This window comes from Giraffa tippelskirchi, chromosome 2 (genome assembly GCF_054371585.1).
Source record: "Giraffa tippelskirchi isolate mGirTip1 chromosome 2, T2T-mGirTip1v1.2.pri, whole genome shotgun sequence".
NCBI lineage: Eukaryota > Metazoa > Chordata > Mammalia > Artiodactyla > Giraffidae > Giraffa > Giraffa tippelskirchi.
In genome coordinates this window covers 190,031,456-190,049,672 of record NC_137276.1, presented here as the reverse complement: position 1 = coordinate 190,049,672, position 18,217 = coordinate 190,031,456, and the positions used below count along the sequence as shown (strand labels likewise).

The following is an 18,217-nucleotide window of genomic DNA, read 5'->3' as shown; positions in this document are numbered from 1 at the left end:
TTGCCTCCTCAAAATGATGTTAAAATGATATTAAAAGAATTAGGAAAGTATTAATATATACCAATAAGGACAATGGCTAGACCTGAAAATGGAGGGGTGGTGGTGGCAGTAAGTCAGTGAATGTACATATTGACCTGCAGGTATCTGGTGCCCTTTTGCCTTCCTACTCTCACAATTCCAAAGACCAAACCACAGTGTATATCTATAAAATAAATGAATTGTTGTGAAACGTTCTGAGATTCTGGAACATTCTCCTATGCCAGAAGTATGCTGCTTATATTTTGTCTTGGGCCTGCTGAAGGTCTCATGAGGTAGGCTTGGTCAGTGGGTACTTGCATCTCATATCTCTGGAGTCCCAACATTCTGTTTGCATTTTAACACCTACTTACTAGGTGGGCGAGAGTACGAACTGACTTGGTGCCAAACTAATTGTCAAGCTCTTTTGCACTGAGCCAGTTTGGCAACATAAAACTGTAAATTTTATAGTGAACCATATGAGAATTTTGTGATAAACTGCGTCCTAAAGGCATTTCTTTTCAACCACCAGTGTATATTAAGTGACTTCAATAGTGTCTGATTCTTTGCGACCCCATGGACTTTAGCCCATAAAGCTCCTCTGTCCATGGGATTTTCCAGGCAAGAATACTGGAGTGGGTTGCCATTTCCTTCTCCAGGAGATCTTCCTAACCCAGGGATTGAACCCGCTCTCTTGTATCTCTTGTGTTGGCAGGCGGGTTCTTTATCACTAGTGCCACCTGGGAAGCTCCGACTTCCAGTAAATCTTAGAATAACTCTTCACCACGGTAACCCCAAACATGAGGAACAATTGCTCTGCCAAAAGTCATGCTTGTGTCTCTACTTTGCTTCACTTCTTCCCCTCCTCCATGCTTTCAGCCACGTTGCTACATCCACTTGCATCAAGTCCACCTACAATGGACTTTGTACAAACTATTAAGAGTAACTGGAAATCACAAATATTGCTTTACACTGTTGGATTTTCTTAGCGTAGGTTAAAGGTTTTACAGAATCCCTTCTGGGAGCTTAATTTTTCCCCTCAAGTCTTACTCTAAAGTGAGCCATAGACCATTCCTTTAATATCACGGGATCTTAAGATCCAGGCTTAACTGTGAATGTTGTTCCACATGCATGCTTACACTGTAAGTAACTAGGGTATTTGCTGCTAGAGATCATGGACTATTTTGTATTAATTTTAGTGTCTCTTGACAATAGACAGCACCATAGTGGTTTTCAATAAATGTTTGATGCATTAATAATGTATCAATGAAAGAACTGTGAGTTTTTTGACTCAGAAAAATTGTCTTTTTAGATTTTATGTGCCACCCTTCTATTTCCAGATTTCGCCAGTAACTTCTGTCCTAAAGCCCATGTTACAGGATAAAAATAAAAAAATAAACCCCTATTTAGTAAAGTCTATATATTTAGATTTCTGTTATTTGCAGCCATATGCAATCCTAACTGATGTGTATGTATGGGAGGAGGGATGTACCACACTTCTGCTGAAACAAATCATTAAGCAGGTCGACAATGAACATGTTCTAAGAGGACTTTGTATCGAAAAGACTTTGCTGTAAATTGGTGTAACAGTCACTGTCATGGATGCTGAGTATAAAATTGGAAAAGAATAGGTATGTGTATATGTATAACTGAATCACTTTGCTGTACACCTGAAACTAACACCATGTGGTTAATCAACTATGGTGATGGGTTAGTCGCTAAGTCATGTCCGACTCTTGCGACCCCATGGACTATATCCTGCCAGGCTCCTCTGTCCATGGGATTCTCCAGGCAAGAATACTGGAATGGGTTGCTATTTCCTTCTCCAGGGGATCTTCTTGACCCAGTGATCAAACCAGGTCTCCTGCACTGCAGGCAGATTCTTTACAGACTGAGCTATGAGGGAAGCCCTTAATCAACTATGAAGTATGAAGTGAAAGTCGCTCAGTCGTGTCCGACTCTGCAACCCCATGGACTATACAGTCCATGGAATTCTCCAGACCAGAATACTGGAGTGGATAGCCTTTCCCTTCTCCAGGGGATCTTCCCAACCCAGGGATTGAACCCAGGTCTTCTGCATTGCAGGCAGATTCTTTACCAGCTGAGCCACCAGGGAAGCCCAAGAATAGTGGAGTGGGTAGCCTATTCCTTCTCCAGTGGATCTTCCTGACCCAGGAATTGAACCAGGTTCTCCTGCATTGCAGGCGGATTCTTTACCAGCTGAGCTACAAGGGAAGCCCAGAGATGTCTGGGAAGCATACAAATGTATGTGATAAAAAGTGGAGTCCAGTGCCTACCATGAAATGGGTGTAGATGCAGTGGGTAAAGACTTTGCATTTTGTTGAAGGGAGGTGGAAAGCTTCATAGAAGAGGCCTTGAAGATGAACTAGATTCCAGTAGGTTGAGAGGTTAGGACATGATCAGAGAAGAGAATGATGTAGACAAAGGCATGAACGTGGGAACATGAAAAGTATGATCTTAATTGTTACTGGCTACCACACAAACTATACTATTTTTTCCCAGCTCCTGATAACTGTCAAAATATCATTTTAGATCACTGAGATCCTGCATTTATATTTTAATTCAGCTACCACTGACCTTTTTGTCAGAGAAAAAATTTATTTCTCTATTTAGTTCTAGCAACAAAAGGATGAACTGAGGACACTGTGATTTGGTGGTATTAATTAAACAAATTCCTCATTTGTACCCTCTGTCTGTGAGACAGCTTGGAATATACTAGTACCATATTTATTTCCCATGATGATTTGGAAGTTGCTGTTTTTAACGACCTCAGAATTATAATAAATGCAATCTTCTTGACTCTCTTTGCCCACCGTGTAATGTGTGATGGTATTTAATTGGACTCCTTATCAAGCAAAAGAATATTATACAAAGGAAGTGATAGGGCCCATGTACTGACAAGAATGTGTATTTTGTGAATTTTTGCAAAGTGTGGGAGAATCCTTAATGAATCTTTATTCACCACTTTAACTCCTATATTTTTAAAATTGAGTCTCTGATATACTTTGTTCCTTGATGGTGGGATGGAGAGATTACCTTTCTTTAAGGTTGCCAAGTAATTAATACCATGGACTTCTTGGTACATAATCTGAACCAATCATCTGAATGATTGAACAGACTGCAGGGGTTTTAGCAAAGAAATGTAATTAATTAAAAGTGTACATAACAAAAATTATATTCTCTGTGGGCACAAGGAAGCTGGAATAATGCTACTCTGAAGCTGCCACATGCACAGTGTGTATTGTTCAACTCTAGACAGTGACATTTGCATCATAGTCTGGGGAATGGCACCCTTTTTGCTGGATGGTGCACAGCTGCCAAGGCCATACAAGGCAGCCCAGGCCATTCTTTGGTTGGCTTTTGTTTTGCTGACTGTAGCTGAAGGAGTCTCTTGCCAAGTTTCCCTGTATATTTTGCCATTCCTGCAGCTCTTACTTTTCTTGGAGCTTTGGCAGTGGGACCTGTTGGCAGCTCCGTTATCCTAGGCCGTCTTTGCCTATGCCCTTGAGTTCCTAGACGACCTTGAAAACTGACATTCATATAGCCACAGTCGTTGCTGGGCCTTTAGTGGGGATATTTTCTCTGTTACCATTTTTTTCCCTCCTTCCAGTTGCCAAGGTCTTCCCCTGCCTGTGACTTTTTGCTTCAAAGAGAACCATATTTTGTCTTTGTGTCCTTTTATGAGGGTGACTATATCATATACAGCCTAATTGAGAACACTTTAAAATATTTCATATGGTCAACCTAATACAAGGACACAAAGACCAAACATGATTCTGTAAGAAGGAGCTATTGGTAATAACACCAGGATAACAAATACAAACTGGGACTATCCTGAGCACCTGGGGTGTCTGATCACCTACCCTTCTCTCTTTCCAAGCTGATATGCATCAGGTTCACACCTCAAAGAGTAGGAGCTATGTATGGGATATTTCTGGGCTTCCCTGGTGGCTCAGATGGTAAAGAATCCACCTGCGATGCGGGAAACCTGGATTTGATCCCTGGGTGGGAAGATCCCCTGGAGGAGGGCAAGGCATCCCACTCCAGTATTCTTGCCTGAAGAATCACCATGGACAGAGGAGCCTGGCGGACTACAGTCCATGCAGTTGCAAAGAGTCCGACATGACTGAGCGACTAAGCACATGGGATATTTCTGTTCAGTGAATCATTAGACAAAGCACCCTCACCATTATGGCACCACTCCCAGGACTCTCCAGACCTCCCTCCAGCATCTCAACAGGATGGCCTTGGCATGGCTAGAGGCCTATAGGGCCCTATACCAGGCCTAAGGTTTGCATGTGCTGTGATAGGGGCCTGTACCGTATCAGTTATTAAATACCTTGCTATTGTGCCAGTTCTTTTACCATCTACCTAGTCTCCCTTTCTCTTACTTTGTCATCTATCAACCTAGTCTCAGGACTGTGAAGATACCCACAGTCTATTTTTCTGTTTCATCTCTATTATGCATGTATGTCACATTCAATTTTGTAGCTGTTATTTATACTTATCATAAATAGCAATATATTTATTTAAGAGAGGAAGGTATTACATTTTGTTATCAACATTACTGAATTGCAGGGTGATTATGGTTTCTTCAAGCAAGGAGCTTTGAAAGGAGATTTCTATCTCTTCTCATAATCACAGCGTTGTAAAAAGATTGTTTCTGTGTGTGAATCCACTCCCCTGGCCGGAATGTAGAGAAGACAGTTGGTCTCTGAGAATAAGGATTAAGAAAACCAAACGAGAGTTTCAGAGAGTTAGGGCTAAAAAGAGGGAAGAAAAAGATTGTGTTTTTTTGCTCGAAAATCACATGGCGAATATTTCGGATAACTAGGTCAACTTAAGGTTTTGTAAGAAGTAGAGAAAAAGAAAAAAAAATTGAAATTTTGTGACTGGTGAAAAAAAGTCTCTTTTTTGAGAGCATCAATTATGAAAACAGGATGAAATTCCCCATATGGCAATTGTGAATTGAAAGGTGAGTTCTGGATCAAGAACCAATATTTTCATGGCTTTATATAAATGTGAGACCTGTAATATTTAAAATGCTAATAGGCATTTACCAAAGACTTCTTTGAAAATTTGATATCTTTTTGTTCATGTCCAGAACTAAGATAGAGACAGCTGTAAGGGGAGCACAGAAAGTCTCACAGTGTGGAGAGATGTAGAAAGAGCATATGACCCAGAGTCAAGTGAAAAATCTGGGTTCAAACCTCATCTCTGCCCCTTGCTAATCGACCTCTCTGAACAGTGACTCTCTCACCTTAGAACAAGGCAAATAATACTTTTTCTATGATGTTGTCAAGATTTTACAACTTAATGTACAAAAACTGCCTACTAGCATGCCTACTCCACAGTAAATGCTTAATAAATTTGTGTCTTAGAATGTGGGCTATTTTGATGCAGAATGTAGGTACTAAGGTACCTGATTTTTAATAAAGAATTTAAGGCAGAGAGAAAGGAAGGATAAATGTGACCTGGAAATTGGATGAGCCTCCATGTGAGGGGGGCCTATGGAGTATGTGGAGAGGTGAAGAAAAACAGACAATGAGGGAAGGAGAAAGAAGGAAACTGGCCATCCTGGAGGTGTTGACTTTATATATCAGGTTAAGACAGGTGACATAGTGGTACTAATATTGGAGATGCAAGAGATGTGCGTTCGGTCCCTGGGTTGGGAAGATCCCCTGGAGAAGGAAATGGCAACCCACTCCAGTATTCTTGCCTGGAAAATCCCATGGACAGAGGAGCCTGGAGAGCTACGTCCATGGGGTCGCAAAGAGTCAGACTCAACCGAGAGAACGCGCACTCATACACACAAGACCAAAGAGCTTCCTGGCATACACATGATGCCTTTGCTTCTCTGGAGGTGAGAGGGAGAGCTGTAGCAATTTCTGGCTGGAGAGACTGAAGATAGGGGTAGTGCTAGAATGACTGCAGCGCAGGGTCAGTATTTTGCGGAGAAGGTTATAACCTTGAAGTCTGTAGGCTCCTAGAGGAGGTGTAAGTGTGCTTCAGGAGGCCCTGTGAACCCCCCAGAAACTGGGAAAATCTTGGTAGATATTTGTGTTTTGGGGAACAGGCTCCATCGTGTCTTTTGGATTCAACAAGAGCCGTCCTGGTAGTTAACTCCCTCAGTCTATGGTTCCCCACTGTGTAGCAATGATATAGTTTTGGAAACTAATATCTGCTCTAGGGAGGTGTGCTTGATCTAAGGATAACCCCACATCTTTGCCATGCTTGGTTTAAATTAGAGAGAATAGAAAAATAAACCCGATGTACCCATCACTGAGTGCTTTTCCTGACTCTTGACAGAGAAAAACTGCTCTTTGGCTAAAGGCACAGTCTGGGGAAGCATGTGACCCAGCCTACAACTATGAAGGGATGAGTCTGACACAGTAGACGGAAGCACAGAGAAATGGAAAGAACTAAAGCCCTCATGACTTCAGTGAGCCCCTGGTTCAACCATTTCCTGAAGCCTGACCTCCATCTGGACTTCCCTCCTGTTACTGATAAATGTTATATAAGTGACCTTGGGTAGAGTTTTCTGTTACTTTTAAACTAGCTGAATGGAGAAAGTGACCCCCAAAGCTGAGAGCCAGTGGTTTATGCTACATTAGAAGAAGAATCATAGAGAATGCTTAAATGAACTGTTTCATGGTTAAAACCATTTCAGTATAACTGGCTAATGATGTCTTTGTGTACTTTACTTCTTCTACAGTGGTGAAATAATTTGTGCTTTTCACTTTAATATGAGTACCCTTGAACCCTTCTATAATGGTAATGGGAAGAAGGAGCACTATCACATAAATGGAGGTGATAGTGTGAAACTTAGGGAGTGTGCGTTGGGGAGGGACTTTTAATTATGCAATGTATACACTTATGGTTTCACGATAGTTCAGAAAAAGTCATATACATAAGAAATGTAATCAGGAAGGTCTGTAATGCAACTGTCTCAAGGCCTCACTGGGCATGAAGCTGTCTGCTTTCAATCTTGATCCACAGTGCTCTTTACTAGCCTTTTATTCTGGAGGTAACTCTTCTGCTTTGGTGCCATTGGTAATTGGATGGTCTCTGGGCACCAAACCTAGGTTGTGTGCTTCACTTGACTTTACAATCTACAGAGACACAACTAAATCCTAACTTTAGTAGAGGACTATCCTCCCTGTACCTTTCTCATACCCACTCCTCATCCACACTTATGAACCCTGGATTGACACATCACCTGGCTTTTCTTTCTAGTGCACACTTACTTAAACCCCATATTCTACTTCCAGCTGCTCTCTCTACCACTATAGGTCATGAAAGACTTGGGAAGATGAGGGTAATATATGGCCCTTTCATGGGTAGACCACAAAAAGTGAGTCACTCAGTTGTGTCCAACTGTTTCCAATTCCATGGACTATAGCATCCCAGGCTCCTCTGTCCATGGAATTCTCCAGGCCAGAAAACTGGAGTGGGTAGCTGTTCACTTCTCCAGGGGATCTTCCCAATCTAGGGGTCGAACCCAGGTCTCCCGCACTGCAGGCGGATTCTTTACTATTTGAGCCACCAGGAAGCCCAGATCGCACCAGATTGCAAAAGGAGGGTAATTTATGGCCCTCTCATGGCTATATCGTAAAAGAGTCAGGTATGACTTAGCAACTAAACAACGATAACAATATGGCTGTTAGTAATATAATATCAGTGGCAAGATTTGCTATCTCTATAGCCTCTTCCATAATTCTGTGAAGTTGCCTCTTCCAACACTCTAGACAGAAAGCTAAATAAATGTCTATTCTCAGAACTCAAACTTAAAGGAAAATCTGAGGGAAATTCTGTGGGTCTATCTTTACTGCTATCCTATTTGCATTTTTATCAATTTGATTAATAAATAGAAATCATGGTACTCTAGTCTACAGAAGATACAATGCTGGGAGAAACAGTTGAACACAAAATAATAGCTGCAAACCCTTGTCTAGTGCTTCCTATATACATTCTTCTATCTACCTTACATGTATTAGCTCATTGGACTGCAAGGAGATCCAACCAGTCCATCCTAAAGGAGATCAGTCCTGTGTGTTCATTGGAAGGACTGATGTTGAAGCTGAAACTCCAATCCTTTGGCCACCTGATGCGAAGAGTTGACTCATTGGAAAAGACCCTGATGCTGGGAAGGATTGGGGGCGGGAGGAGAAGGGGACGACAGAGGATGAGATGGTTGGATGGCATCACCAACTCGATGGACATCAGTTTGGGTAAACTCCGGGATTTGGTGATGGACAGGGAGGCCTGGCGTGCTGCGATTCATGGGGTCGCAAAGAGTCGGACACGACTGAGCGACTGAACTGAACTGAACTGAACTGAATTCTTATTTCATAGATGAGGAACTTCAAGTTACTTGCCCAAGGCCACTCAGCAAGGGAAGAATAGAGTTGAGGTTTGAATCTAAGTGGACTAGCTCTAAAGTACATGCTCCTAGTCATTCTGTTCTAATGCCCTCAGCATGGTGTAAGAGTTAAATCAATAGAATGGGCATTTTAGATGTGCTAAAACAAACAGCAGAATACAATAGATAAGGAAAGAGCTGATTTTACAACAGATTATATGAAAGAGCACAAAGGTTTTTGGTTGATCATAAGCTGGATTTGAAAGGAAATAAGCCGCTTCTAAAAAGGTTAACACAACCCCAGGCTTCTGGCAAGGAAAAATATGATTCAGCAGAGAGGAAGTAAATGTTCCACTGTATTCTAACTCTGACTAATAGATTATGCTGGAATATTTCGTCTATCAGGTATCAGAGTTCATGAGCAACACTATCCAACTCAAGATGTTAGCCAAAATGATGTTCAGTCCAGTGACTACTCCGTATAAAATGAGGGCATATAATAGCAGTTTTTAGATATTCCAAGAATATCTGAAGAGGTATGGTCTATGGTATGGTTAATATCTCAGCTCAAAACCAAAAGGAATCATCTAAACATTCAAAGTCTTTCATAGTAGTCAGGGCTGCCTCATTCAGCAGTGAGCTTCCCTGGTGGCTCAGAGGGTAAAAGCGTCTGCCTGCAATGTGGGAGACCCAGGTTTGATCCCTGGGTTGGGAAGATCCCCTGGAGAAGGAAATGGCAACCCCCTCCAGTACTCTTGCCTGGAAAATCCCATGGACGGAGAAGCCTGATAGGCTACAGTCCATGGGTCACAAAGAGTCGGACACAGCTGAGCTACTTCGCTTTCACTTTCACTTTCCCAGGCAATAGAAGGTTTGAGAAGTGTCTGGATGACAATTTGTTGAACATATCATTTGATGGAAAATAATGTTACTTGGAATAGCATTGCAACAAAGCTGTTTTAGGAATCTGGCTTTTCTTAGGAATCTGGCTTTTCAAAGGTAGTTTTTAGCCAAAAATCAGGTATCTACACAATTGTTAACTGGAAAGCATAGAATTAAGAAAGCTTTGAAGGACTCATCTTAACATATAATAAGGGGCAATATTACCATTAAGTTTGAAGGAATAATACTTGAAATACTTAAATGAAACTCCTAAACTCCTTATCATATATTTTACAAAAATGTTGAAATCCAATTTCAAGTGGATGTTTTCCTGCCACTTTAGTGTTTTTAAGTGCTTTGTCTTTGCGAAAATACTGCAATAAATAAAAGTGGGCAAGTGAAGTGGCTGAATACCCTGTCAAGATGCCCTGTCCAACGAGTGCACATGTGATGAGTGAGGAAGGGAGAAAAGGTTAATGTAATTAGAGAAATGAATTCTGGGTAGGCCCAAAGAACATGTCTTGTGAGTCATCTACATTCACATTTCTTTGAACTTTGTCTATCCTAAGGGAGATGAAGCAATTACATAGACATAATGTGTTACCCTTTCAGTACAATTCAACCCACGTTCCTCCATACATTCATCATCATCAGTGGTATTTGTGTTCAGTGCTGTCATGCAAGCTAGTTGCCAACAATTATTAAAAAGAAAACCAAAAGGTTACGCATTTAGGAGATAAAGCAAGGTTAACTTTTGCAACATGTTCTATGAAGCAAGGTTAATTTTCGCGGCATGCTCTATGAAGATGTCAATCCATTAAAGGGAAAAAAAATCACTAAGGAGCTCCTCAAAGATACTCCTGCATCAAGAACTATCTCCAGAGACCTACAAACTAAATGAAGTGATTATCTGTCACTCACAATTCTCCGAAATGGAATCCACAATGGCTGTGACATAGGTGCATATGAGCTTCCCCTCTCATTTTATCTACATTCTCATTCACTGATTGTGAAAGTCTTTTTCTCTGGACTTTCCCTCATTACCTGCTTTTTTTTTTCTTTAACAACAAACAAAATACTTAGATTTCATTACCAGAGACACTTATGTAGAGAGCAGCCTGTCTGGCACACTGTTAATACAACCTCTCCCAACTTTTCAGGGAAAAAAGGAACTATTTTCAACACATATATTTCCTCCTCTTACCTCCTCCCTCTTCCCCCCCAACGTCTCTTCTTTCCTCCTTTTTTCTCTCTTTCCCTCCACTCCCTTCCTCTTACTCCTCCTCCCACTCTTCTTCCTCCTCTTCCTCTGGAATTCATGCTTCCCTTAAAAATGAATTTTCTTCTATCCCAATTAATTTTCTCAGACTATGAATAAAATAGCACTTATACTTTGCTTGCTATGTGCCAGGCAGTTTACTAAACACATTACATATATTGGCTCATTTAATTGTCTCAACAACCTGAGGAAGTATGCCCTATAGTTACATCTTTCAGAGAAAGAAAACCGAGGCATGGAGAGGTTGTATAATTTGGCAACCGTCACATGGTAATGAGGTCTGAACACAGGCCCTGTGGTTCCAAAGTCCATGCTTGAACCAGTGACACCTACCCCTTCTTAAACTTTAGGGTTTTCCAGAGCATGACTTCCTTAGAGACTGATAAAGAAGGGAACTAACATTTACTGGGTGCCTAATTCATGCCAAGCACTCAACATATATTATCTAGTTAGATCTCTGCAACAGCACTTCAAGTCAGGGATTATGATCCCAGCTTTATAGACAAGGTTAAAAAAAAAAGCAAATTTACCTAATGTCACACTGGAAGTCACAGAAACAGATTTCTATCTAGCTAATTCTATATATTACCCTCTTCAGGATATATTAGTTTGTCACCTGTAGCCAAATATGGAGCATGTAGCCTTTACCTGAGACCTCATCTTTGGCACTGGCTTCTCATTCTCATACCTTGACCTTTTGGGCACTCTAGAAAACTTGAGATAGCCAGTCAAGGCTTCATTTTTCTCTTAATTAGCTCTCAAGAATTTGCTCTTTTATCTGGTAGACTTAGGGGACCTATGACCTCAGCTGGTTCTGAGTCATGCTGCTGACTCTGATCTGCATCACACGTTTTTTTTCTTTCTTTCTTCGTGGTCCTAAATCCTGAGATGGGATATCGAGAGGCAATGACTGCAGAAGAACCGCATGCAGCACATTATAAGAACTATTAGGTTGAATCACACGAAACAATGTTGCATATTTTTTATATGAAAAAAGCTAATGTTTTTGTAGGTAAAATAAGTCAAATAGTGAAATTTAATATGGATCAACATCTTATATGTTTTACAATACCCATTTTTATTTTACTTCAATAATCTGTATAAATTACAGAAAATAGACCAATTTTTAAGGAAAGCATAATACTATTGTGAAAGTATTATTGTATCAGTATGTCTTATATAATTTTATTTCTTGTCTAAATCATTTTTGGTGGGCCAAGCAGCTCTGGTAGCCTAGCATTTGCCAAGCTGCTTAATCTCAAAGAAATTTAAAAATACATTGAATTTCATGAAAATTAAAATATAGCATATGTAAGGAGAAGGAAATGGCAACCCACTCCAGTACTCTTGCCTGGAGAATCCCAGGGACAGCGGAGCCTGGTGGGCTGCCGTCTATGGGGTCGCACAGAGTCGGACATGGCTGACGCGACTTAGCAGCAGCAGCATATGTAAATTTTTGGGATCTAGTTAAAGCAGTGCTGAGAGGAAATCTATACTGCTAGGTACCTTAGAAAAGAAGAAAAGTCTCAATTGATAATCTAACTTTCCAACTTAAGAAACTAGGAAAAGAATTGTAAGATAACCCCCAAGTGAACATAGAAAGGGTTTCCCTGGTGGCTCAGATGGTAAGGAAATCATAAAGGAGGACATACATAAATGAACTTGAATACAGAAAAAAGAAAAAAAATCAATGAAACAAAGACCTGATTCTTTGAAAAGATGAATAAAATTAATAAGCCTCCAATAAGATTAACAACATTGAAAAAATGACATAAGTTACGTAAATCAGGAATAAAGCACTGTAGCAGGGTCTGTATCAGTATAGACCCTGCAGACATCAAGAGGGTAATAAGAACCCTATACACATGAACTTGACAGCTTAGTTGAAATGATCCAATTCTTCTAAAAGCACAAACTACCATAACTCATCAAATATGAAACAGACCATTTGAATAATCCTATAACAACTACAGATATTGATTCATAATTTAGACTATCTCCTCTGCCCTATCCCTAGGCCCAGAGGGTTTCATTGATAAATTCTTCCAAACATTTAAGGAAGAAAGACGGCCAATTCTACACAGCCTTTTCAGAAAATAGAAGAGGGAACATTTTCCAATTCATTTTATATGGTCATCACTAACCTGATAGCAAAACTTAGCACAGGTATTACAAGACAATCACAGTAATAATAATAACAATAGTACTAATACTATATGACTTCTCTGCTTAGATCTGCTTCAGCTTCCTATGAGAATGCTTTTCAGAAGTAGAGGTCATAAGTAGAGGCTTATTTTATCCTATTCTTTGCAAGACACGTACATTCTATGCATTCCTGATAAAGTGCTGTCCAGATGTGATTAACTAGATGAGTGTCAGACCTAAACAGAATGGCTGCTCTTGGGCTGATGATTAGAGTGAGTGAATATTATTTAATACAAATATTTAATTAGTATTTAATTTCTGTCATTGTTATAGCAATATATCTTCCCATCAATAAGTCGTAAGAGCAAAACCTGTGCTCTTAAAATCACTGTGGTTAAAAAAAAATCAGTATAGTATGCATCCATATTCATAACATCATTTCTCAAAATAGCCAAAAGGTGGACATAACCCACGTGCCTACTGATGGATCAATGGATAAACAAAATGTGGCGTATATATATATATACAACGGAGTGTTATTCAGCCTTAAAAGGTAAGGAGATTCTGATACATGTTAACAACATGGATGAACCATGAGGACTTCATGCTAAGTAAAATAAACAGACACAAAAGGACAAATATTGTATATTTCGACTTATATGAGGTACCTAGAGTAGTCAAATTCATAGAGATGGAAAGCAGAATGGTGGCTGTCAGGGTCTGGGGGCAGAATAGGGGGAAAGCAGAAGTGAGAATGAATAGTTGTTTAAAGGGTACTGAGTTTTAGTTTTGCAAAATGAAAAGCATTCTGGAGATTGGTTGAACAACAGTGTAAAATTAATTAACACTACTGAACTGTACACTTAAGAATGGTTAAGATAGTAAATTTTATGTCTGTTTTACCACAACTAGGAAAAAAAACACTATTGTAAATATTATAGTAATACATGTCTTTTCTTAAAGACATTTAGGATAACTTCCTTAAAGTGTTGGGGTCATATTTTAAAGTGTCTGATGATATTTCCAAAGTGTTCATAGAAACATGGCACCACTTTATGCTCCTTGCTGTTTAGTCACTCAGTCCTGTCTGATTCTTTACACACCCTATGGACTGTAGCACGCTAGGCTTCCCTGTCCTTCACTATCTCTTAGAGTTTGCTCAAACTCATGTCCATTGAGTCGATGATGCCATCTGACCATCTCATCCTCTGTCACCCCCTTCTCGTCATGCCCTCAATCTTTCCCAGCATCAGGGTCTTTTCCACTGAGTTGGCTCTTTGCATCAGGTGGCCAAAGTATTGGAGCTTCAGCTTCAGCATCAGCATTTGACTCTTTGCTACCCCATGGACTGTATCCCACCAGTCTCTTCTGTTCATGGAATTTTCCAGGCAAGAATACTGGAGTGAATTGCCATTTCTTACTCCAGGGGATCTTCCCAATCCAGGGGTTGAACCCACGTCACCTGCACTGGCAGGAGGATTCTTCACCACTTAGACACCTGGCTTCATCATCAGTCCTTCCAATGAATATTCAAGGTTGATTTCCTTTAGGATTGACTGGTTTGATCTCCTTGCAGTCCAAGGGACTCTCAAGAGTCTTCTCCAGCACCACAGTTCAAAAGCATCAATTGTTGAGCGCTCAGACTTCTTTATGGTCCAATTCACTGGAAAAACCATAGCTTTGATTACACAAACCTTTGTCGGCAAAATGATATCTCTGCTTTTTAATATGCTGTCTAGGTTTGTCATAGATTTTCTTCCAAAGAGCAAGCATCTTTTAATTTCATGGCCGCAGTCACTGTCCACAGTGATTTTGGAGCCCAAGAAACTAAAGTCTGTCACCGTTTTCAATTTTACCCCCATCTATTTGCCATGAAGTGATGGGACTGGATGCCATCATCTTAGTTTACTGAACATTGAGTTTTAAGCCAGCTTTTTCACTCTTGCAGCTAGATGTGACAATATAGCTAAGGTCTAATAATGAGATCTAAAGATAATGGTATGTATAAATTAAAAAAAATGTATCTAAAAGTAATGGTATGTGGAGTTTCTAGAATGTTTTCTTTAAGTAAAGGACTTGTCTTCTTTCCCCTTTGTACCTGCTGCTCAGAATGTAGATAGGGCTGATGGGTCAGCTATCATTTTGAACATCGATTTCCATGTGAAAGTCACATGCGGCACAGCAACAAAATAGAAAAGCTATGAGTCCTTGACATCCAGAACTGCACTGTGGGCTCTGGATTGCCTGCCTCCAGACTGTTATGTTGGAGACAAATACATTTCTAGCTCATTTGGATCTCTTTGCACCTGAATTTATCCTTTAGCTTTAGTTTTTATTCTTTTCAGTCTTTGTCATATAGGTGAAAAATACCTTAGTTTTGTTATACACAGCTCCTTGTCCACTAAGAGATAAGATTTCTGGAGTTATTGCTACTTTTAGCTAAGCAAAGGAGAGGAACCCAGGAAGAACTTTTTCTTCTTTTCATGTCTGGAATGGCATATTGCTAGGGTTCTCAATATGAAAGAGTAAATTCATTATCATCACCTTTCTCTTTAATTCAGAGACTGTCTGGAAGATAAAGTTGCTAAGATCAATAGATATTTATTGAAACACTCTATTCAATTGATACTTGGAAAGAATGCTTATATTTTAATCATGATGCTTTAGAGGATTTTAATAAGGATAAAAAACCAAGGTGTCAGATACTTCTGATTTTTTTAATAAAACAACTGCTCTGAGAAACTGGATCTAATGTCTCAAGGCAATTTAAGCCTTGTTACTCCTGTGGGATGGGTATGGGGAGGGAGCATGGTGAAACTCTGAAACCTTTGTTGATGTTTTTGAACCTGAATGTATGTTACAATCACATGGGGGCTTCTTAAAAACACAAATTGCTAGGCCCCATGCCTCCAGGATTGACTAGCCACTTTCTTTCTAGACAGGAAGAACAGCAAAATGAACAACTCTGGTGTACAATTGCCTCACTCCAGGCATTCTGCCACCCTTTTAGGGTAACTCTGCCAACTCCAGGGACCAGGGAAAACAATTAGAAGGAAACAGAAATGGCAAGAAGGAGACTGTACTTATTTGAGGTCACTGCTTAGATTTCTTCAGGACTTTGGACTGATTTTCATCAAATAGACTGGTTTCTGTCAAATTAAACTTTTCCTTATTCCCACAGTAGGAGCATCATGTAAAACCCAATCTCTGCTTCAGTGCATGAGGTGAAGTGTTAGTCGCTTAGCCATGTCCAAATCTTTGTGACCCCATGGACTGTAGCCCACCAGGCTCCTCTTTCCATGGAATTCTCCAGGCAAGAATACTGGAGTGGGTTGCCATTCCCTTTTCCAGGGGATCTTCCCGATTCAGGGATTGAACCCTGGTCTCCTGCATTGCAGGCAGATTCTTTATCACTGAGCCATTAGGAAGCCCTCTTTGCATACAGAGAATGTTCTCCTTTTGGCATTAGGGAGCAGAGCTGCCCACTCTCAACTTGTCTCCTTATAGATTAAATGATGCAACTGAATTTATATCACAGTGTACTGGAGAACATGCAACTACTATAGTAGATATTCCTGGCTATGTTTCAGCAACATGAGAATTGCTTTAACTACTTTTCCAGACTCCACCAATCTCTTCTGCTTTACTGTGTTTAGCATTAACTCTGAATTAGGACGTACGTGGTTTAAAATAAATGTTCAGCCACAGGATGAATTTATAGATGAGGTTTCTTAATAGTTGTTTCCTTTAAAGACATTTCCTTTAAGGGCATTGCACATTATCAATATTTAACTTGGTGCTTATCCACTCTAAGTATTTTATTTATAATTATCAAGTTACTATATTGTTGTCATTTCTATGCAAACTTTTATCAACTAAAACACATCTGAGCAGAACGTATTCATTTTTTCACTTCAAACTCTGCAGTCAGGTCAACAGCTAAAGGATAGGTGAGACATAATTGAAATTTACAGATGTGATTTATTTTCTTACATGAGTTGGAGATCTTATCCTATGAAAAAATAGAGAAATAAATTTGGAAAGCTGTTGAAAAACTGCTCACTTTAGCAATTTAGTTTTACAAATTTTTTTTAAAAAAATCAGAGATTCAGAGAGGTTAGATAATTTATTTGCTCAAGATCATGACTAAACTCATGACTGACCCAGTACTAGAAATGAGCCTACTAGTACTTTGTGAAGTCAATATTAAGTGTAGTGAACTGAATCCTAGCATTTCAAAGGATGTATGAATCATTATAATTCTCTTAATTCTATTTTATGAGCACTTTTTAAAAAAACTGAATATTCAAATACATTTTGAAAGAAATGCACCAGAGGATTTATGTACTGATGTCCTTCCGAACAGTTCACTAAAATGTTTGATTTAAAATAAGTAATATTCACTGGAAGGATTGATGCTGAAGCTCCAATACTTTGGCCACCTGATGCAAAGAGCCGACTCATTGGAAAAGACCCTGATGCTGGGAAAGATTGAAGGCAAAAGGAGAAGGGGGACGACAGAGGATGAGATGGACCAACTCAATGGATATGAATTTGAGGAAACTCTGGGAGATGATGAAGGACAGGGGAGCCTGGTATGCTACAGTCCATGGTGTTACAAAGAGTTGGATATGACTTAGTGGCTGAATAGCAACAAAAAGACCTATCACTAATGATGTGTATCTGCTGACTTATGTCATAAGTAAGTGATACAGGGAGAAATTGGGAGAAGTGATAAAGATGCTGAAGAGAACCCTTAGGTGAAATAAATGGTCCAATTGGAATGTGTTTGGAGTAAACCTTTTCCTTACTTTCTCAACATTCAACATTCTCAGTATCTCAGAATATACATCTATTATTCAGACTTATTTTTTATTCACTCTGTATTGTTGCCATGATTACACAAGATACTTATGGATAGATAGGAACTCCCTGGCAGTACAGTGGTTAGGGCTTTGTGCCTCTACTGCCAGGGGCACGAGTTTAATCCCTGGTTGGGGAACTATAATCCCACAAATGTCACAGTGCAGCCAAAAAAAACAACACACAAAACACAAAAAGCCCATACCACATATGGATAAATGATGACAACAATACACTGATGACAATAATCCATTTCATAGCAAACTAGTATTCTCTTAATTGAATGCAGTTAATAAAAATGATTGAGATTTCAAAACACAATATTAAATTCTTATTCTTTGAGGAGTTATAGAGAACAATTTGGTTGTGAAAACAAGGGAAATTTTGAAAGAGAATTGGCTTTAAATGACTAATTTTTAAATTAAACTTTTTATTTTGTATTGGAATACAGTCAGTTATCAATATGATAGTTTCAGGTGGTCAGCAAAGGGACTCAGCCATACATATATATGTTACCATTCTCCCCCAAATTCCTCTCCCAGCCAGGCTGCCATATAGCACTGAGCAGAGTTCCCTGTACAGTAGGTCCTTGTTGGTTATCCATTTTAAATATAGTAGTGTGCACTGTATTCAATTTTCACCTTGACAAG

At 39.6% G+C, this 18,217-nt stretch overlaps 2 long non-coding RNA genes across 3 annotated transcripts in view; both read left to right on the top strand.

Moving 5' to 3' along the window:
- Nucleotides 1–18,217, top strand: part of LOC145539097 (uncharacterized) — a 70,274-nt gene that overhangs the window by 7,981 nt on the left and 44,076 nt on the right. The window contains exon 4 of one of the 2 annotated variants that reach the window (XR_014077570.1): nucleotides 13,156–13,257. The exons of the other annotated variant lie outside the window; for it this stretch is intronic. This is a non-coding gene — a long non-coding RNA (uncharacterized LOC145539097). The remainder of the gene's footprint in view (nucleotides 1–13,155; nucleotides 13,258–18,217) is intronic. 2 annotated transcript variants of the gene reach the window in all.
- Nucleotides 333–12,277, top strand: LOC145539098 (uncharacterized). Its single transcript, XR_014077571.1, has 2 exons — nucleotides 333–548; nucleotides 9,149–12,277. It is a non-coding gene; the product is annotated as an uncharacterized LOC145539098 (long non-coding RNA).